This window comes from Rattus norvegicus, chromosome 3, assembly GCF_036323735.1.
Source record: "Rattus norvegicus strain BN/NHsdMcwi chromosome 3, GRCr8, whole genome shotgun sequence".
NCBI lineage: Eukaryota > Metazoa > Chordata > Mammalia > Rodentia > Muridae > Rattus > Rattus norvegicus.
The window spans coordinates 158391476-158411797 of NC_086021.1; the positions used below are offsets into that span (position 1 = coordinate 158391476).

Sequence of the window (20322 nt, forward strand, 5' to 3'; positions counted from 1 at the left end):
TGTGAGATTGAATGAGTCTTTGGAGACTTCGGACAGAATGTTATAATTTTGACTTGAGATGATCCAACAGACTCATGTTTTGAATGCATTCATTTTTCCATCAGATGGAGATTCAATTTTAAAGGGCACAGAAACATTTAAGGGCAGAAGTCAACCAGTAGTAGTGGGTCACCAGAAACAGGTCTTTCAATACTCTACCTGACCCCTAGCTCTTTTTTCTCTTTTTGTTTCCTAGTCTGCTTTGAGGAGAACAGCCACTCCACATGAACCTTCTGCCATTCACTGAGTAGCTTCGCCCTGGCTTCCTTGTGATGGACTGAACCCTTCTAAAATCAAGAGTACAAACAAATGTTTCCTCTGTTAAGCAATGTGAAAGTAATCAATACACGCTTCAAGTCATTGAGGACTTTCTTTTTCTTTTCTTTTTCTTTTTTAATAGTTTTTATGTATTTATTTGTACACTCCAGACACTATTCCCCTCCCAGTACACCCCCTGACTGTTCCACATTCCTTACTTCCTCCCCTCTTGTGGTTGCTTTCTTCTCCCTCCCAAGTGGGACTGAGGCTTCTTTACTTAGGGCCTTCAGTTTGTTGATCTCTTTGAGTTCTGTGGGAGATCTGGGTTGTTTCCAGCTTCTGGCTATCACAAGTAAGGTCACTATGAACATAGTGGAACATGTGCCCCTGTGGCATGTTGGGGCGTCTTTTGGGTATATTCGCAAGAGTGTTATTGCTAGGTTTTTAGGTAGGTATATTCCCAATTTCTGAGGAACCTCCAGACTGATTTCCAGAGTGGTTGTACCAGCTTGCAATTCCACCAGCAATGAAGGAGTGTTCCTCTTCCTCCATATCCTTGCCAATATGTGTTGCCACCTGAGGATTTAATTTTAGCCATTCTGACTGATGTAAGGTAGAATCTCAGGGTTGTTTTCATTTGCATTTCTCTGATCACTAAGAACTTTGAACATTTCTTCTTTTTTTATTGTTTTTTTTTTAATTTATATATCAAATGTTATCCCCTTTCCTGGTTTCCCGTCTATAAGTCCCCTATTCCATCCTTCCCTCCGCTTTCTGTTATGACGGTGTTCCCCAATCAACCACCAGCCCCTTCCCACTTCCCTGCCGTGACATTCCCGTACACTGGGGTGTTCAGCCTTCTCAGGACCAAGGGCTTCTCCTTCTATTGGTGCCCAACAAGGCCATCCTTTGCTATATATTCGGCTAGAACCATGAATCTGTCCATATGTACTCTTTAGATGGTGGGTGGTTTAGTCCCTGAGAGCTCTGGTTGGGATTGTTGTTCTTATGGGGTTGCAAGCCCCTTTGGCTCCTTCAATCCTTTCTCTAACTCCTCCAATGGGGACCCCATTCTCAGTTCAATGGTTGGCTGTAAGCATTTGCCTCTGTATTTGCCATGCTCTGGCAGAGCCTCTTAGGAGACAGCTATATCAGGCTCCTGTCAGCGTGCACTTCTTGGCATCAGCAATATTGTCTGGGTTTGGTATCTGTATGTATATGGGCTGGATCCTCAGGTGGGGCAGACTCTGAATGGCAATTCTTTCAGTCTCTGCTCCAAACTTTGTCTCCATATCTCCTCCTATGAATATTTTTGTTCCTCCTTTTAAGAAGGACTGAAGCATCCAAACTTTGATCATCCTCCTTGAGCTTCATGTGGTCTGTAGATTGTATCTTAGGTAGTCCAAACTTTTGGGATAATCTGTAGGATGTCAATTTGTCTTATTGACTGTGTTCTTTGCCTTATAGAAACTTTCCAGTTTCATGAGGTCCCATTTATCAATTCTTGAACTTAGTGCAGGAGCCACTGGAGTTCTATTTAAGAAATTTCTGCCTGAACCAATGAGCTCAAGTCACTTTCCCACTTTCTCTTCTTTTAGATTCAGTGTATCTGGTTTGATGTTGAGGTCCTTGATCCACTTGGACTTGAGCTTTGTGCATGATGACAAATATGAGTTTATTTTTATTTTTCTACATACAGATATCCAATTAGACCAGCACCGTTTATTGAAGATATATTCTTTTTTCCATTGTATAATTTTGGCATCTTTGTTAATGATCAAATGTACATAAGTGTGGTTTTATTTCTGGGTCTTCAATTCTATTCCATTGATCAACTTGTCTGTCTCTATATCAATACCATGCAATATTTATCACTACTGCTCTGTAATAGACCTTGAGGTCAGGGATTATGATTTCCCCAACCATTCTTTTACTGTTAAGGACTGTTTTCACTATTTTGGGTTTTTTGCCTTTTGAGATGAATTTGAGAATTGCTCTTTCATTGTCTTTGAAGAATTGTGTTGGGATTTTGATGGGGATTGATTACATTGAATCTGCAGATTGTCTTTAGTAGGATGGCCATTTTTACTGTGTTATTTCTGCCAACTCATGAGCATGGTAGATCTATCCACTTTCTGATATCTTCTTCTATTTCTTCCTTGAGAGACTTGAAGTTCTTATCATAAATATCTTTTACTTGTTTGGTTAGAGTTACCTCAAGGTATTTTACAGTATCTGTGGCCATTGTGAAGGGAGTTGTTTCCCTAATTTCTTTCTCAGCCTCTTTATCATTTGTATAAAGGAAGGCTACTGATTTATTTAAGTTAGTTTTACATCTGGCCACTTTGTTGAAGTTGTTTATCAGCTGGAGAAGTTCTCTGGTAGAAATTTTGGGGTCGCTTATGTACACTCTCATATTGCCTGCAAATTCCTTTAATTCTTCTTTGCCAATTCGTATCCACTTTATCTCTTTTTGTTGTCTCCTTGTTCTGGCTAGAACTTCGAGTACTATATTGAATAGATATGGGGAGAGTAGGCATCCTTGTCTTGTCCCCTATTTTAGTGGGAATACTTCAAGTATCTCTCCATTTAATTTGATATTGGCTGTTGGTTTTCAGTAAATTGCTTTTTATTGTGTATAAGTATAGGCTTTGAATTCCTGATCTTTCCAGTACTTTCAACATGAAGGGGTGTTGTATTTTGTCAAATGCCTTTTCTGCCTCTACGATTTTTTCCTTTGAGTTTGCTTATGTGGTGGATTACATTAATGCATTTTTATATATTGAATGAACCTTGTATCCCTGGGATGAAGCCTACTTAATCGTGGCAAATGATGGTTTTGATATGTTCTTGGATTTGGTTTGCAGTAATTTTATTGACTATTTTTGCGTTGATATTCATAACAAAATTGGTTTGAAGTTCTCTTTTTTAGTAGGGTCCTTGTGTGGTTTAGGTTTCAGAGTAATTATGGCTTCATAGAATGAATTGGGTAGTGTTCCTTCTGTTTCTATTTTATGGAATAGTTCTACCTGTTTACCTGTGTTTTTCCTGTATTTCTTTCATTGAGTTATTTATATCTTCCTTAAAGGACTCTATTATCTTCATGAGATAGGATTTTAGGTCCACTTCCTGATTTTCATGTGTGTTGGTGTATTCAAGGATTGCTGTGGTGGGAGACTGGGTTCTGATGATGCCCACGTATATTGGCTTCTCTTGCTTATGGTCTTGTGCTTGCCTCTTGATATCTGGTTATCCCTAGTGTTTGCTGGTCTGGGTGACTCTTTCTAGAATTTGCCTGTTTTGTCCCTGGGTTGCAACAGGTCTCCTGGTAGGCCTGTGTCTCTGGCTATAGCAGACCTCCTGTGGGGCCTTGCAGCTGGGGAGTATTCAAAGGGGCAGAGAAGCCGAAGATGTGTTGCCCTGGCTGTAGTAGATCTCTTGAGAGGCCTTCAGACTGTTGGATATTCAGAGGAGGAACAGTCACACTATTGTCCTGTGAGAAGCTGTTCTCCAGGGGAATGAGTGGTGGGGGTCAATGGACTGTGGTTTCTGTTTCCTTGTGTGCAGCCACACTCCAGGGAGGCTTTCAGTCTTTTAGGTTGGTTGCCCTGCCTGCATTAGAGCCCCTGGAAGGTCTTCCGACTGCAGTGTCAATTGCACAGTTGCCCTGTGTACAGAGGAACTCTTGGGATGCCTTCAAGCTGTGGTGTCCTGGGTACAGTAGATCTCCTGGGATGTCTCTAGTTGTGATGTCAGATGCCCTGGGTGTAGCAGAACTCCTGTGATGCCTTAGGATGTAGTATGAAATGTTTTGCGTGCAGTGGTTCTTCTGGTATGCTTCAGGATATGATGTCAAATCTTCTGAGTGCAGCATATCCTCTGGTAAGACTCAGGATATAATGTCTTCTGGGAAGCACACTAGCTAGGAGTCTTTCCCAGCAGAAAGGACCAGGCAGAAGGGGATTGGTATTTGGTGGATAGGGTTTTGGGGGATGGTGGGTCCCCAAGTCTACTGGCCCCCAGCAGCAGCTGTGGGACTTCTGGGAGGCAGGAGTTTCTTACCAAATACTGAGTACAGCGGATCCTCTGGTATGTCTGAGGATATAGCCTCTTCCATGGAGCAGACTAGCTAACATCCTGTCTCAGCAGAAAGGACCAGGCAGAAGGGGCATTGAGGACTTTCTAATTGCTTTGGTAACTACTATTCAACATATGCCTACCATATTCATAATGAAAGCTGAGAAATGTTTCAAATATATTAATCCATTTTAAAATAGCAATAACAAACCAGCTACATGATAATATAAACATCATAGTTTAATGAAAACTGTTCCTAAAATTAACAAAGAGAGAGGAAAGGTCTTGTTATGTAGTTTGCAAATCCTTTTATCACATGTGAACTCTAATAGAAGACAGCTGGAATATTGAATTCAATTTTCTCTTAGTCTTTTGTAATAAGGATTTAGGTTAAGGTCTGGCCTCCCTTAGGAATGGAACAGGAAGAAGGAGCATGTCTCAAAGCCACATGGAAATGACTCAGAAATCCTCCAGGCATTTTTGGGACCTTAATCAAAGGTGTATAAAATGATCAAGAAATCATAGCCAACATTTACTACCACTGCTATTTTAAATGTGTTTAGCAAACTTATGCAAATCCTGGCTCAAAGATTCTATTTGGTGCATCTTAGAGGTGATTGGAGTAGGTTATGTCCTCTTTATAAATTCAGTTCAGCAGTTACTGCCAACTTTGGAGCAGAGTTTTGGATTAATTTATGAAACATGGAACTCTCTTTGCAGCAATGAAACAACCTCTGAGACTATCCATGGGTGGACCCTAGTCAAATGGACAGTGCACAGCAGTAAGCCATGGAAAGTTCAAGATAGGGGTTGGCTAATCACAACTTACCACACTTATATCACAAGGATTCACAGAGAACATGGAAGTGAAAGCACCCTCATTTTTAAGGGCAAGAATAATTGTTTGGAGTAAAAGACAATGCATAGGTACACATGTTAGTGTGGGTACACACACACACACACACACACACACACACACACACACACACACACCTATCATATATCACAGACATCACAAACATGAAGAGTGACATGGAAAGACATGTAGCTGAGGGCTACCAGGCTGTGTAACTGAACCACCTTTCTATGGCTGCAGGCCTCCACTCTACCTGATGGTAGTAACTTCATATAATTGTCTCTGGAAAAACAGGAAGGCAAGTCCTGATGTAGTGGGTTCATGAATGCTGTCCTGGTGCCGTCAAATGTTTTCTTAACTTTGTAACATCCAAATAATTGTGACATTTTATTCAAGATTTGAAGCAAGGTTCCAGCTGTTCTTAGGTATTTCCTTCTGACTTACCTTGTATTTAAAGGTGACTAGTTATAACTTAACTACAATTCTTACTCATTAGTTCTTTTGTCACTGGTAATACCCTGGTTTGGAGGTCTCTTTTATCCTGTTGTGGTTTTTTTTCCTTGGCAAACGGTCTTTATAAGTGGGAGCCCGAGGCCATGGAGTAACTGATACTGATGGAGACTTGTCTGAAATAAGGCTATCTTTTCTAAAGCATCCCCTGGGATACCTCAACATTCCAGGATGTTGAGTCCTCAGTGACGCTATCCTCTCTGGTAGCCTTTGAGTAATAGAGCATATTAGGCAAAAGCATTTAGAATGCTCAAAGTCATTTGAAAGTTGACACGTCTGCTTATTTTCACAATGAGATGTAAAACACTAGATTCTGGCTGTAAAACAAAGCCCCAAGACTAAGGATGCACAACCACCCTGATAATTAGAGCAATAAAAACATTTGGTATAGAGATGAAGCTATAGGGAATCTAGAATGCTGTAAATTGCTATAATCTTTCTGTAAGGTCAGCCTGTAATTACTTGAAAAAAAACCACAGGGAACCGATTAACTTCAGCTGAAATACTGCTTGCATTAGTGATGTTCCTACAGATTTTTCTCAATCATCTAGGCTTACAATTAGCCATACCAAAGACCAACAAACACATCCCTGTTCACAGAGGCTCAATAGTACACCCAATTTACTTCACTTTAACAAAGGGATTTCCCCTCAATGGACCATCCTTTGATAATGACGAAAAAGTTCATCACAGCTCCATAAAGCAAAACTTGGTTTATTTTGTATTTATTTACTTCCTTGTTTATTTCTCGTGTCAAGCATTTATCTGTACTCTCATTCTCTGGAAGTAGTTATTAAATTAGACCTATTTTTTTACACCATGCAATGGAAATTACAAAATTTGCTCAAGAAAAGCATTTATTAGAAAAGCAATAACATTTGAAGACTAGATATCATTGTGAGAGGTAGGACTAGTAATTTAAGGCTTGGAAAAGATGGTGGAAGTGTAGATATTTGTGGTCCCCATCTGTGTAATCAGTCTGTAATGGGTCTTTGTGAGACTTAAAGCAGTAGGATTAACATAATCTGAGACTGCAGTTTTAGTCCTATGGTATCAAAAGGTTACCCATGAGACTTCAGTACTGGCATGGAGTCATTGGTTTTAACAGAGGTTGACCCCAAATTCCTAAAGAGCAAACAAGGCATCTGTTGTTACCAAGACTTAATTGTCAGGCATGTTGTTGTCTTCAGCCTCTCCAACAAGAGACTAAGAATATGTGGCTCAGCCAAGTTATCTTCGAAGTCAGTAATGGTCGATATCAGCTACTAACAGGTAAATAAAGGTGAAGCCAGAAGCTACACTCAGGTTTCCCTTGGTATTAACTCATAGTAAATGTGTGCTGTAGAGCAGCTTGGAGGCCTGTGCCAGGACTCCACATCTCAGACGACCTTGCCTGGCCCACCATTTCACTAACATATGTATCTCTAACAAGGCCTGCCATCTGAAACCTCCATGGGAGTTCATGCCCGGTTCACCAGTGTCAGGAAAATGCCAGGACTGAAATCATAACATTCACAGACAACAGCAAACCTGTTTATAATATAAAGGAAGGAACTGTTATTATGTGGAGAAGTCCAGCCTAGCTTGCCTGTGGTAAATAGCCAGTGATTTTGGCTGCCTCACCCATAGTGGAGGTTTTCTTTCACTCTGCTGAGCACTAGAGGACTGGGAAGAGGAGCCTGTGTTATCTTGGATACTACACTCTACTGTTCTTAGCTATATTTAATAGATATCTCTGAAGAGAATGGCTTTGTATTTGGCTATAATAACAATTCATAGCAACATTGAATAGTTGTTTTTAAGATAAATTTTATTGGGGCTGACTGTTCGTGTATCCATTTCAAAGTGGCTTTCGACAGTTTGAATTCACTACAAAAGTGTCCCCAAGTCTGTATCTGTGTCTGTGACTTACCCTGATGTCCTCAGAGCAGTCTAGATGTAATGTCTTTGTTGGTGTGAGTCACTGTCACTCATGCTGACATCTGCATATGAACAGAGACAGTCAGTTCCAGCTCCTTCTGACAGTAAGTCAAAGATGCACATAACCAAACTATCAAGCATCATAGCATAGCAACAAGGCATGCCAAATAGTCTACCTCATGGGCAAGGCTGGGTAGGAGTTGCCCCTCAAGCCCCCATAACCTGTCTAGCATAGCAGAGTATTTTGTACTACATATTACCAGCCTGAGAAGGAAGGGAGTTTGTTTAGTTTTGTTTTGTTTTGTTTTAACTGATATGTATCATAATCCAGTATAATCAGGCCAACCTTTCAACTATCTCAGACCAGGATCTTCTACACACACACACACACACACACACACACACACACACACACATCTTTGAGTTGACAATTTGGAGACATCCCCCCTCCCTGAGCATATGTATCTGTATTCCTGAGAGGATGAGGGTCTTCCTTAATTGAAATCTATCTTGTTTTAGAGTTCCCTTCTTTTCATGCCCTGAGCTCAGAGCCTTATGTGCCACCAGCTGCCTCACAGGCAGACAGCTAAATAGATGAGACTGGAGTCACATCCAACCATGGCGCCATCTGATGCCACATTGTTATTCTAATTCTGGGTCAATTTTAGTGCATGACTTTTTAAAATTATTATTGTCCTAATTACTTCCTAGAGAATGCAACTCTACTGCTCCTGTTCTCTAGGGAAAAATAAATAAATAAATTCCTTCCCAAGTTATGTTTGCAAACAAGGAACATTGCTTAAAATACATGTGACTTATAATTGGGTGTCTTTTTTTCAGAGAATACCATGCTGAAGACCTACTTTATAAAATCAGTCTCTCTCTCTCTCTCTCTCTCTCTCTCTCTCTCTCTCTCTCTCTCCCTTCATACTTTGTTTTCTTTGTTCCATGTATCCTCACATCCAATTCGTCATCTCTTTTTTATCTTTGAGTTTTATCCCTCACTTCTGCCTGCACCCCACTGCCATGCCACACAATAGCATTTTCCTAGATTCTCATTACCTCCCTCTTTCCAAGCTTGCCTGTCTTTTCTTACAAATCAGCATCATAGTCTGTTTTCGGTTTCCGAACCATACATTCTCTCTCATTTTCTTCCGTCATTGCCACGTATGAATCCAGTGTTGTAATCTACATTGGCACAAACTTTGTGACACAAAGTAGTGAAGACTCTCAAAGAGTGAACCTAGCATTGATTCTGGCATCTGCAAACTACCTCTGACCACAGTAGGCTCACTATACCTTAGCAGAATCTGCACACAGCCTGTAAGTGATTCCTTTTAATCAATGAGTATCTGAGGCTATGATGTTCCATGGGAAGCCTTCTGAGGATTCCCTAATACTGTTAGTTTCCAGAAAGTAGGAACTGGGTATCATGCCTGAGATTTCCAAAGTAAGTCCAGGTAGATTGGAAGAAGCCTCAACTTCTGGGGTGCAAGTCTGTCTCCAAGGCAGCCCATAATCCATCTTTGCTGAGAATATATGTGAAAGTTTCCTCTGAAGAGATGGGTCTCCTTCCTGTCCTTAATCTGAATCCTCAGGCAAACAGAACATAGTGAAAATGGTGTTCAGATGCTTATGGGTTAGGTCAAGGGCTCTGCATGTTCCACCAGAGCCCATTGGAAGACTCTGTCTTGGAGAAGGACTGCTGAAAACCCTGCTGGGAAGTTTATAGGAGATATATTGGTAGTTTAGAGATAAAAAGGAACAAAGTAGGCCTCACTTCCAACTGCTCAGCATGAAATACCAACAATTCAGTCTGACATACACTAAGTGAGAATTCCCTGGCAACAAACACCTTTGCAGCACATGAGGTACAGCAGAATGATTGCCACTTGAACCTACCATTTTATGTATGTTATACTGCAGCAAGCAACCAGACTTTGGGTTATATTGATATAACACTCTATGTCTTGATTCCTTCAAAATGGTGACTTCCTTGCTATGAGTCCTTAGAAGATGTAAACTAGCAAGAGAACTTTGTGTAAACATGGTTGTTGAGAGCTCTTAAGGAGACATAGACTGGCAAGGACTATGACTGTGGAGTTGACAACACCAGTATTTATGAGATGCTCTCAGTTCCTTCTCAAAGCTCAGTCTTCTACTGATTCCCCAAATTTAGTCATAGTTCAGATGCTATGTGCCAGGGACTATCCTGCCTCAGATCTCTATGATGGAAAGCGTTGGGAAATATAAACAAAGCTCTGAAAGCAGCCAGGATTAGGGCCCTCTGTATCCCTCCCTGTCTCTACCACAGCCAGCACTTTATACAAATCTTACAAATTACAAGTGTTTGTTCTACTGGTCCTTTTTTGCTGTGACAAATTGTCATTCCCTTTTACAAATGTGGGCCTGAGAGTCTCAGAGAGGCTGGGATGTGTGATGCATGACCCCTTACATCTTAAGTGATGAGATCAGGAATCTTAAAATGGCATTGTGATGTCAAATCCAGCTTTTGTCAGGGTAGTTCTACCCACTCCTGGCCAGTCTGTGTATACAGAGATTCAATTCTCCCTGTGCTTCTGTGAAAAGAGCATGGGCAAGCTGCCCAGCTAGTAAATGCACAGACAGGCTGGATCCAGTTCTGTCTGATCTGTTTAGTATCAAAAGGGACTCAGCTTACTTTGAAGCCTTGCCTTCTATAACTAGAAAATATTCATTGAGAACAAGGGGCTAACAACTTATGAATCTGAGATTTGCCTGAGCAACTTTATGGGAACATTCAAGGAGAGAAGTTGTCTGCCCATTGATCTGTAATTATGCGTTAAGTGCAATCCAACACTCTACTATAGCATGAGGAAGAGAAAGACAGCAGGTGTTGGTGTTCATGCTGGTAATTCCAGCACTAGGAAGGCTGAGACAAGAGGACTGGTGCAAGATCTAGGCTAGCCTGGGTTAGTGAATTCAAGTAAATCCTGGACTACATAGAAAAAACCTATATCAAAGACTGCATATGTCCATGCTCCCAGAGAGAGAGAGAGAGAGAGAGAGAGAGAGAGAGAGAGAGATTCACACTATAAAAATCATCTTTTCAAGATTCAGGTTCAGTGACCCTGAGTTCCATGGTGGGCAATGAGAACATGTATCTCTGATACACACAACTTTCCTGAGTACTAAATTCTATAACTAGCTCTTCATTTAAACACATCTACACCTTTCTTATTTCCAGTCTATCCCACACTTTCCTCTCAAATTAACATAGGTTTCTTCCAGGAGGATAAAGCACTGAAGCCACAGATGAACCAGACCTACCTTCAAGGTCCAGCCCTGTCTACTGTTCTTCTTGTAAGCTTAGGAGAATGGACAGACATAATAACCATTATTGGAAAGAAGAAGGCTTTGCCTGGGTTAAGTATAGAGGCTTATTACACAGGAGTGTTCCTCCCAGTTGGGCTTCCAGCCTTATCTTTCACATTATGGAAATTATCTTCTTAAAATATCAGGCTCACTTCCCTTGAACTCTATGGAGAGCAGGAACACTTTTACATTATTATTTTGTCATGTTAATCTCATTCAGACCCATATTTAATAATAAACAGCTTGTGTGTCACCATTTGATACCAACATAGACCCCACAAGTAAGCCCCAGAGTAGTTTGTGGTAGAGCAGGAATCTAACTGGAAATTCTGACCTATCAGTTCCCAGACTTGTGGAAGGAGATGACCAGGATCAGAAGACTGTCCCTGGATTATACCTCTCCATTCTTTTTTCTTTATCTGTGCTAATCAGATAGAAATCCAAGCAGTAAGGAACAAGAAACAAAGTCTAGCTCAAAAGAGGCACTGGTGGCAGGACTTTGCATTTCATATTATGTATAAGTCAGCTTTCTGTTTCTGTAATATATTCCTAAAAAAATTAACTTATAAAACAAAAATGTTTGTGTAGAACCTCAGATGTGGGTTTTCAGTCCATGACCAATGTCCCTGCTGCTTTAGACCTTTGGTAGCATATCATATATTCATATGTGGCTTAGAAACCTATTCACCAGGAAATAAAAGAGAAAGGAAGGACCACTGTCCTCTTCCAAGGTACATTCCTAATGAACCAAAAACTTCATACTAAGCTCTACCTCCTAAAGACTTCATTACCTTTCCTTGAAACCAAGGCTTTACGACTAAATAAGTTTTTAAGAAATAATTCAAATCCAAGCTACAGCATCCACACATGGATCATCACCATACTTAGATGGGACCATTGGGCATTTAATGCATAAAAGAATCCAAATAATTCAGCTGAAGATGTACCGTGCCCTGTCAGACTGATTGTATACTACAATCTCAGTCTTGGGTTACTACAGAGGTAGCTGTTCCGAATCTTCGAGAAGTGGCATTCTAATCTATCTGCTGTCCTGCTTTATGAAGCACAGTTTTGGCCATGTGACCTGTCTCTCCCTTGTGAGCTATCTTTTAAAACTGAGACATTGCCATAGAACATACATTTGGCTTAAATCAAGACTTCATAAATTCTTTTTATTTATGAGCTTATTCACTCAAGAAATGTTTACACAGCCCTGGGTATACAGGTATATAAAATAGGTATGCTATGTAGATCTCTCCTGAGAGACACAGCCAGAATACAGTAAATACATAGGCAAATGCCAGCAGCAAACCACTGAACTGAGAACGGGACCCCCGTTGAAGAAATCTTAGAAACGACTGAAAGAGCTTGAAGGGGCTTGAGACCCCATATGAACAACAATGCCAACCAATCAGAGCTTCCAGGACTAAGCCACTACCCAAAGACTATACATGGACTGACCCTGGGCTCCAAATTCATAGGTAGCAATGAATAGCCTAGTAAGAGCACCAGTGGAAGGGGAAGTCCTTGGTCCTGCCAAGACTGAACCCCCAGTGAACGGGATTGTTGGGGGAAGGGTGTTAATGGGAGGAGGATGGGGAGGGGAACATCCATATAGAAGGGGAGGGGAAGTGGTTAGGGAGATGTTGGCCCGGAAACCAAGAAGGGGAATAACAATCGAAATGTAAATAAGAAATACTCAAGTTAATAAAGATGGAAAAAAAAGAAGAAAAAGGTATGCTAATCAAATACTTATCAATAATAATCATTATAAATAAATTTATTCTTTAATTTACATATAATTTTACCATTAAAGATTAAGCAGATTTGCATACTGATGAGATTAATGAGCTTCTTTAATTTTGCATAAAGAGCCAAATCTTGATTAAATATTGGATATTCAGATACATAGAATATTTTCTGTGTCTTTTAGCGTTGATCAGTATTTTTACCATATAACCACCAATGCTGAGAAACTTGCTTATATGAGTATGTAGAACAAAATGGTAGAAGAATGGTTAGGGCCATCGTGCAAATTATTTGAAATTATGTCCCAATTCCAAGCCAAAACTCTGTTAATACCATATTACTAAACTCAAGAGAGTAATTCACATGATGACTTTTAAAGAAAAAATAATTTCTAGCAATATAATTCAAAGATATATTAATATGATATGTGTATGCTGCTGAATGGTGGTAGAAAATATTTAAAAGTCTCTATTTCCTGTAATTAAGCCATTGTGTTTTTACAAGAACAGGAAGCACTCTGTGCATAATAAAACTGTAATTTATAACTTATAAAAGTCAGAAATCTGAGCTGAAATATTTCAAACAACAGGCAGTGGTGTTGTATAATGTGGTCGCGTGCACAGTACAAAGAGACAAGGCTGCAGTGAAATTTCATGAAGCCACACAGACCAGTACTGCCAGAAACATCTTGGACTCATTTGATATTGAATAATGTTTTTGTCACTACTCATTCAGAAACGTTTTACTGTTGTCACATTTTTCACCTCCACTTTCAGTTACAGTGATCCCACAGAGGATCACAAGCCATAAGAACCTGAGGCTTAGACTTTTAACTTCTGCTTTCAATAATGTTCCCTACTTTAGATTCACTGTCTAACCTTTGCGACCGTGCTGTGCGCTGAGTAAAACAAGGGCCAGTTCTTCAGGAGACTTCAGACTTGAAGGTGTTCAACCATGTCTACCAAGAAAACCTGAGCAGCAGGAGTGTAGGATACATTGTTTCCCGAGAGCCTCATTTTTCCAGCACTTTGACCCTATGGTGACTGTCATCAGCATCCTCAGCTGAGTGCCTTTTCTCCAGCTTGCAGACCTTTCTGGGCTATAATAACCCTATTTCTTACTCTTGACCATTCGGTCTTAAGGACAAACAAACAACCTCATGGCCTCAGCTGCTTTAACCATTTGTTTACTGGTACTTAAATGGTAAATTCATTTAAGCCCTCTGTGAGAACTCTGATAGGATATTGTTCCCTCCACATTCTCTGAACTCTAGCTACCTTTCCATCACTTTCCAGAGGAAGAAACCAAGCTACAATCCCTCATAGTCACTCAAGTTTGTCTCCCACACATTCTTAATACTATCTCTCAGAGCAATAAACTCCAAAGAGGTCTTCCCTTCCTGACACAAGATGGTAAACTCGTAGACGTCCTTAGTGAGGAGAGCTAGAAATCGGCAACTTCATGGCCTTTGAAGCCCAGCCCACTTGTCTAAATGGAAGTACATGTCATTCATTCTTGCCCTGCCATTAACTATAATGTGTTCCTATTTCTAGGAGTATGTTGAAGTTGGCCTTATTATTTACTTTCTCAAGTTTCCCTTGAAGAGAACATTCCTTGTCTGTTCTTGCCTCTGGGATTCATCTGTAGGCATTGTCATAATACAGGGAGGAAATTTGTTACCCAAAGCCATTCCTGCCCCTCAAAGCTCCAATGACCCTGACCTACTTTTCTGTGGCCCTGGGTATAGGCCTCTCTTGCTTCTTAAATAGTGAGTGTTTTCCAACCTGTTAGTTCTGGAAATCTCTTTAGTCTCTCTCCTTCCCTGCCCCAATAGAAGTTCCTGGCATGTGACTCACCACAAAATTCCTGTCTCTTTATTTCCTTCACCTGTTCTTTTAAAACCCTATGAGTTAATAATTCAGTACACTAAACCAGAAAATCTTCAGTCAGTAGTTAGTTCTTTGTCCTTCTGCTTTCCTGCCCTGTTGCACAGAACCAGAGCCCATCAGGGCTTACATGGTTGCCAGGAAACTTCTGGAGGAAAGATCTCTAGAGAGTGCCACCTCAAAGAGCTCATGAGACAAAACTCATGAGAAAAAAATAGCCTCAGGTCCCAGAAAAAAAAAAGGTATCCTGAGGCAAGTACTAGTTTCTGATACTTACTTTAGCTATTCCAGCTTCCGTACTTTTTAAGGTTGACTGAATGCTCTCTCTAACCTGTTTACAACTTTTGTAGGTGACCTGGATTTCTTAAATTTACATCTTGCCGAGACAGCGTCGGCTTGAATGATGAATCATGTGGTAAGTACTCTTGGGCACACTCTTTTTTCAAAAATCCATTTTTCTTTCTAACAGGGGCAGTAGTTGCAGGTATTTATGGGGTACAGCTTGACATTCAATACCCATGAGTAGTGTGAAGATCATATTATGATGATTGGCATGTCTACCACCTTGGACATCTATCACTTCTTTGGGTTGGAGGTATTCAAAATGCTATTAGCTGTTTGGAACTACTCAACTGATGGTTGTTAATCTAGGTATCCTATGGGACTTGCATTTCCTTCCTCCCTCCCTCCCTTCCTCCTTCCTTCCTTTCTTGAGAAAGAGTTTTATTCTAGCACAGGCTGAGCTTACATTCTCACTATCCTTCTGAGTCTCAAGATTAAAGGTATGAGCTATTAGCATAGCTCTGAGTGTTTTCATCTGACGTTTTTAGTTACCCTCTACAAGAAATTCTCCTGAGCAATACCCAGGCTCACCTTTATCATTGGCCCATTGTGGACCACATAAGTAGCCCACTCGACTTCCATAGACAGCAGTCAGAACCCAGATTTTATGAACCACCCATACCTATCTTGAGTACTATAAAGCAAAGGCTGGGGGAAAGTCTAAAGAGCCACAGGAGTAAGCTGCATCCTACCATGGACTCCCAAGTGATGTCAGAGCTATGTGACACTGAGGTAAATTTATGTTTGATAGCCTTGGATGTTTGCAGGCAGTAATAGATGCATGCCACCTTCAAGAGAGTGATTTATGTTTTTAGTTTGTTTTGGGCATGCTTTGCTCTGCCAGTTCCCCATGTGACTTATAAATCAAGAGCTTTTTATTCACTCTTCTTCAGCAAGATGATTGTGTTGTTTGCTTACAGATGCTGTGGCAGCAGGGAGAGGTGAGGACAAGACAGACTGCTCTTGATAATCGAGTTAATAAACAGAAGTGAAGAATCTCACCCTGTAGGACAAAGCAGCGAGAGAATTATTTATTGTGGCTGTTTAAGGACAACTTCAGAGCACAATTTGAACATCTCTGAGGAGCCTTGTTGACCTGCAGTTTGAATGAATGTTAGGCTGATCTGATTCTTCCAGCAGGCAGGCTGCTAAAGCCTCACAGTGGAGTTCCACTGTGCCTGAGTTCAACAGTTCCATAGGCTTGGAAATTTGATCTCATCAGCTATTGAATTATAAAGCCATCTTTTAGGTAAAGTTCCACATTTGCTAAACTCACGCTATCCATGTGTATCAACACAGAGCCAGTTGTGCAAATTAGAATGAAAAATGCAGTGCTCATCTTGACTCAGTGGCTCAACCTGGTGTCTCCAGCCATCTTTACATCTGCAGAGAAAAACAGAGAAAAATCCTCCTTGGAGCATTGTAGGGGAATGCATAAAATCAGAAGAGCAAGCCAGAGCTCCTAAAAACAGTCAGACCAAGCTTTGGGAGTTATTAGGCAGAAACAATTTTCACTATTCTTGATTCCATGTTTACCTACTTTCTTCTAACACTTCATTAACACATTTAATTTAATCCATATTAACATTTTGTCTTTTGTTTTCCTGGGTCCTGTCTTGCCATTGCTTCAATGATCTCATTTAAGTCTTTTGCTTTGTGTAAATTTGAATCACAAATTCTTACAAGGTTCATTCCCTTAGATATTCTGTATAAAGATTTGAATCATATCACTCCCAGAGACAACCCATATATCGAGAAACAGCTGAGATGAGCAGTGTTCTTTCTCCATGACAGATGTTGCCCTGGCTTTTACTTCCCCAGATATATTCATTGGACACTTGGCTCCAACCCCTCCTAGGTATTATTCCCTTCCTTTCCCTGCATACCTCTCCTTTGTTCACCTCTGTGAGCATTGAACATTGAACATTGGTCAAGGATTGCCATCAGGAGGCAGCATTATTGACACACTTGGTACATGTTTCACCTCCCAGTTTCACCAACCATTAAATGGCTATTTCAATGCCTACCTTATGCTATTATTATGTATGCAGATGTGTGATATGTAATGTAAGGGTTCCAATATTGCCTGTTATTCCCCACAAGATGCATCTCAGTGAGACAATCCCCACAACACATTACAGCCACATCCTGATATGGTTCACATGCACTGCAGCATTGGAATCACATATAACTTGACATTCATCTCTTTGGGTGGGACCATTCTGGTGTCTTAAGGCTCTTAATGGTGCCTCAACTACATTAACTTGGAAGTGGCTACCTTTCCCACTCCAGGCACAACCAAAATCAAGTCTTCAAATATACTCAAGCAGAAGCACAGGATTGCTAAGGCCCAAAGGAAACCCAGAATAACTCATGACAGATCAGAGAATATGAAGTTCATAGATCAATGGCGGTGAGTGTCTCCTTTGGGTGCCTTTATTCTCTTTGGAGTTCAGTGGGGAATACAGTTGAAAGAAGAGCTGGTAACATTGATGTTTCTGGAGAATCTCACATCACTTTTAAGCTAGAATTCTAAAGTCTGTCACATTGCCATGGAAACCAGGCAGAATGCTGCCTGATTTCCTAAATGCCATGGGACATGCTGATGTCTCTCCTTACATTATCCTGAGAGTTGAAAGACCTAAAGCCAATGGACATAGACTGTGACTGTGTAACTGAGGCAAAAACACCATCACAATGGCCAAGATGGTTTCCAAATATAGGTCCCACTCAAATGAAGTTAAATAAGGCCTGGGGGCCTGCCAAGGCCTCTTGTCTTCAGCAAATATCAGAACTGAGAGGAAGTGCACAAGGCAGCTAGATCTAATTTGCATTTATCATTGTCATGACTGAAATGCAGTGAAGTTGATATGACATGACAGGACTCTTTCCACAATATTTGCCATCCTTTATGACTTTAGCCTGCATGCATAGGAATTGTCCTACCCTAGGTGGTAGGGATCTAGTAATAAAATGGATACAGTAATTTCTACCGAATTTATGAAGTGCCTATGTATGTTAGAGAGATTTAAATACCAGTAAACACACTTTAAAATGAAGCAATTACAGATTAGGATAAAAATGGTAGAGCATAGAACGTGGAGCAATAGAGGCAAAAAGAGAAGACTATTAAAGATAGTAATTCCTAGAAATTTTCTCCCCAGAACAGAGAATAAGAAACATATGGGATAAGCAAGTGGGCAGAAGTTAGCTGGAGTTAGACCACATACTTCTGAGACTCTGTTATGTTCAAATGGACTCAAGCACAGAGCACAGCCTATTAAGAATGCTTAGACACTGGCACTCTGTGGGCACAGTTGGGATAAGCAAGCCATGTCCTTAAGAAGAAAGAAAACCACAAAGAATTATTTTAGAAATCGTGGCAAATGATGATAATGCCTTGTACTGCTCTGATGACACTAGAGAAAGAAAGTCACTTGACAGAAGTGGGAATACTCAGAGATAATTTGACTTTCATTTTGAAAAATGAAAGGAGAGCCAGAGATGATCTTCAGACTCATATGGGATTGGTCACTGCCATTAGTGAATTAGGAAAGGTTATAGGAAGGCATAGCACAGGGAGACGAGGAATTGGCTCTGCTTGAGATCCAGAAGGCATCTAAGGCCAGGTGTTACCTAAACAACAGATGATTAACACCATCTGGATGAATAGAATATTCCATGTAGAGGAATTTTAATGCAGCAACGTAAATGTTCTAGTAAGTGATCCCATTCAAAAACCTAGGTCTGTGTGACCCAGGTGAAATGTAGACCTACACACCTTTAATCCCTCTGGATGGAATACAGATGTGTCCTTAGAACACACCTTTACTGTCAAACAATGAAAATAAAATTAGTTGTAAAAGGTTGTAGCCATGTTTGAAAGTGACATCTAGTTGAGTGGTAGACAAATTGTCTAATCAGAATAAGATCTGATAGAATGAGTCACAGATAGGAAATGCCCAACTCATGAGAATAGGCAGGAAAGAGAGGCAACTTAAGAGAGCAGCACACAAAGAGAGAAGGCGGGGAGAGCGAGAGGGAGGGAGATGGAGACAGAGCGGGGAGGCAGTTTTACTGGGACAGTTATATTAAAAACAGGTTGCAGGTGAAAAAAGAATGAGCCAGAGAATGAGAAGAAGCCAGAAGATCAGAACAGATTGCCAGAGTAAGTTTGAGACCAAGCAGAGCAATTCTATCAGAAGCTGAGAGAAGCCAGTTTGTATTCATCAGCTTGGAGAGGACTTTGGGCCAGAACAGCTGAGTTGAACCAGCCAGCCAGAGTTTCAGAAAGAGCTAGGAAGGGTGAGTCTATTCAGCAGTAAGCCTTCAAGACAAGACAACAATTACACATGGTGAATAAAAGTTACTTTTACAGTTTCATGTGCAATTGTAGAGAAACGAAGAAAAACTCCTATGGATTTAGATGATGCCATGTAAAAGGAGAGTTCTGATGGAACACTAAAGAATGCTGCAAGGGAACCGGGAAAGGGAATAACAATTGAAATGTAAATAAGAAATACTCACGTTAATGAAGAAAAAAAGAAAAAGAGCAAGCTGGCCAAAGAGAAATGCAAACTGTACAGTGTGAGGAGAAAAGGAGTGCCAGGAAGTGTCATGGAGCTGAGTCCAGTGCTCAAGAAGATAAAAGGTATAAAGAGAATCCTGGTGCTAAATGGGATAAAGGGAGTGGTAGCCTCAGAGCCGGATCCCACCCAGCTAGGCTTCCAACTTGTGAAAATGAGTTCAAGGAGGCTGATGCAGTGAAGGAGACCATTAACAACAGAAAACTGAAGCACACACAACTGAAAGAGTGGGCTCAGTTCCAGCAAGTGAGCAGCAGAAACTGGGTTCAGTTGCTGGCAATAAATTCAGGTGGCGTGGCATATCTCTGTAATTCCAACATTTGAGGAAAATGGTTTCAAGGTAAGCCATGGCTACACAGAGAGTGCAAGGCTAGCCTGGGCTACATAATACTTCCTATAAACAAAACTGATCGGTGGTTGACAAACTCTGAGAAAATGGTTGTTTTAACATATGAAGGAGCAATGGGCTCCATCTATGTGGGGAGCACCTACACTTCTGGAAGTAACCCCTTCCTTATGTCCTGAGAGTAAGCTCAATAAATGCACTGTTTTTTTCCCACGGTGAACTTTTACAAAAAAAAAAAAAAAAAGGAATGGTGCAAGGGTTCACAAACCAGTGATGCCCAAACAGAGAGCATGGGAAGAAGTGGAAAGTTGAACATATGTAAGGTAACATGCTGACATTGGGCAAGACTGAAATTTCCAATGAAATTAACTTCCAGGAAACTGCAGCATTAAGAGGTAG

At 40.7% G+C, this 20322-nt stretch overlaps 1 long non-coding RNA gene across 5 annotated transcripts in view; it reads left to right on the forward strand.

Annotated features, from left to right (window-relative positions):
• Positions 1 to 18428, forward strand: part of LOC102551848 (uncharacterized) — a 38426-nt gene extending 19998 nt beyond the window's left edge. For 4 of the 5 annotated variants that reach the window (XR_352705.5, XR_005502560.2, XR_005502561.2 and 1 more), the window contains 2 exons: positions 15000 to 15064; positions 15912 to 18428. This is a non-coding gene — a long non-coding RNA (uncharacterized LOC102551848). The remainder of the gene's footprint in view (positions 1 to 14999; positions 15065 to 15911) is intronic. The other variant, XR_005502559.2, reaches the window with a different exon arrangement.
• The last annotated feature ends 1894 nt before the right edge of the window (positions 18429 to 20322 follow it).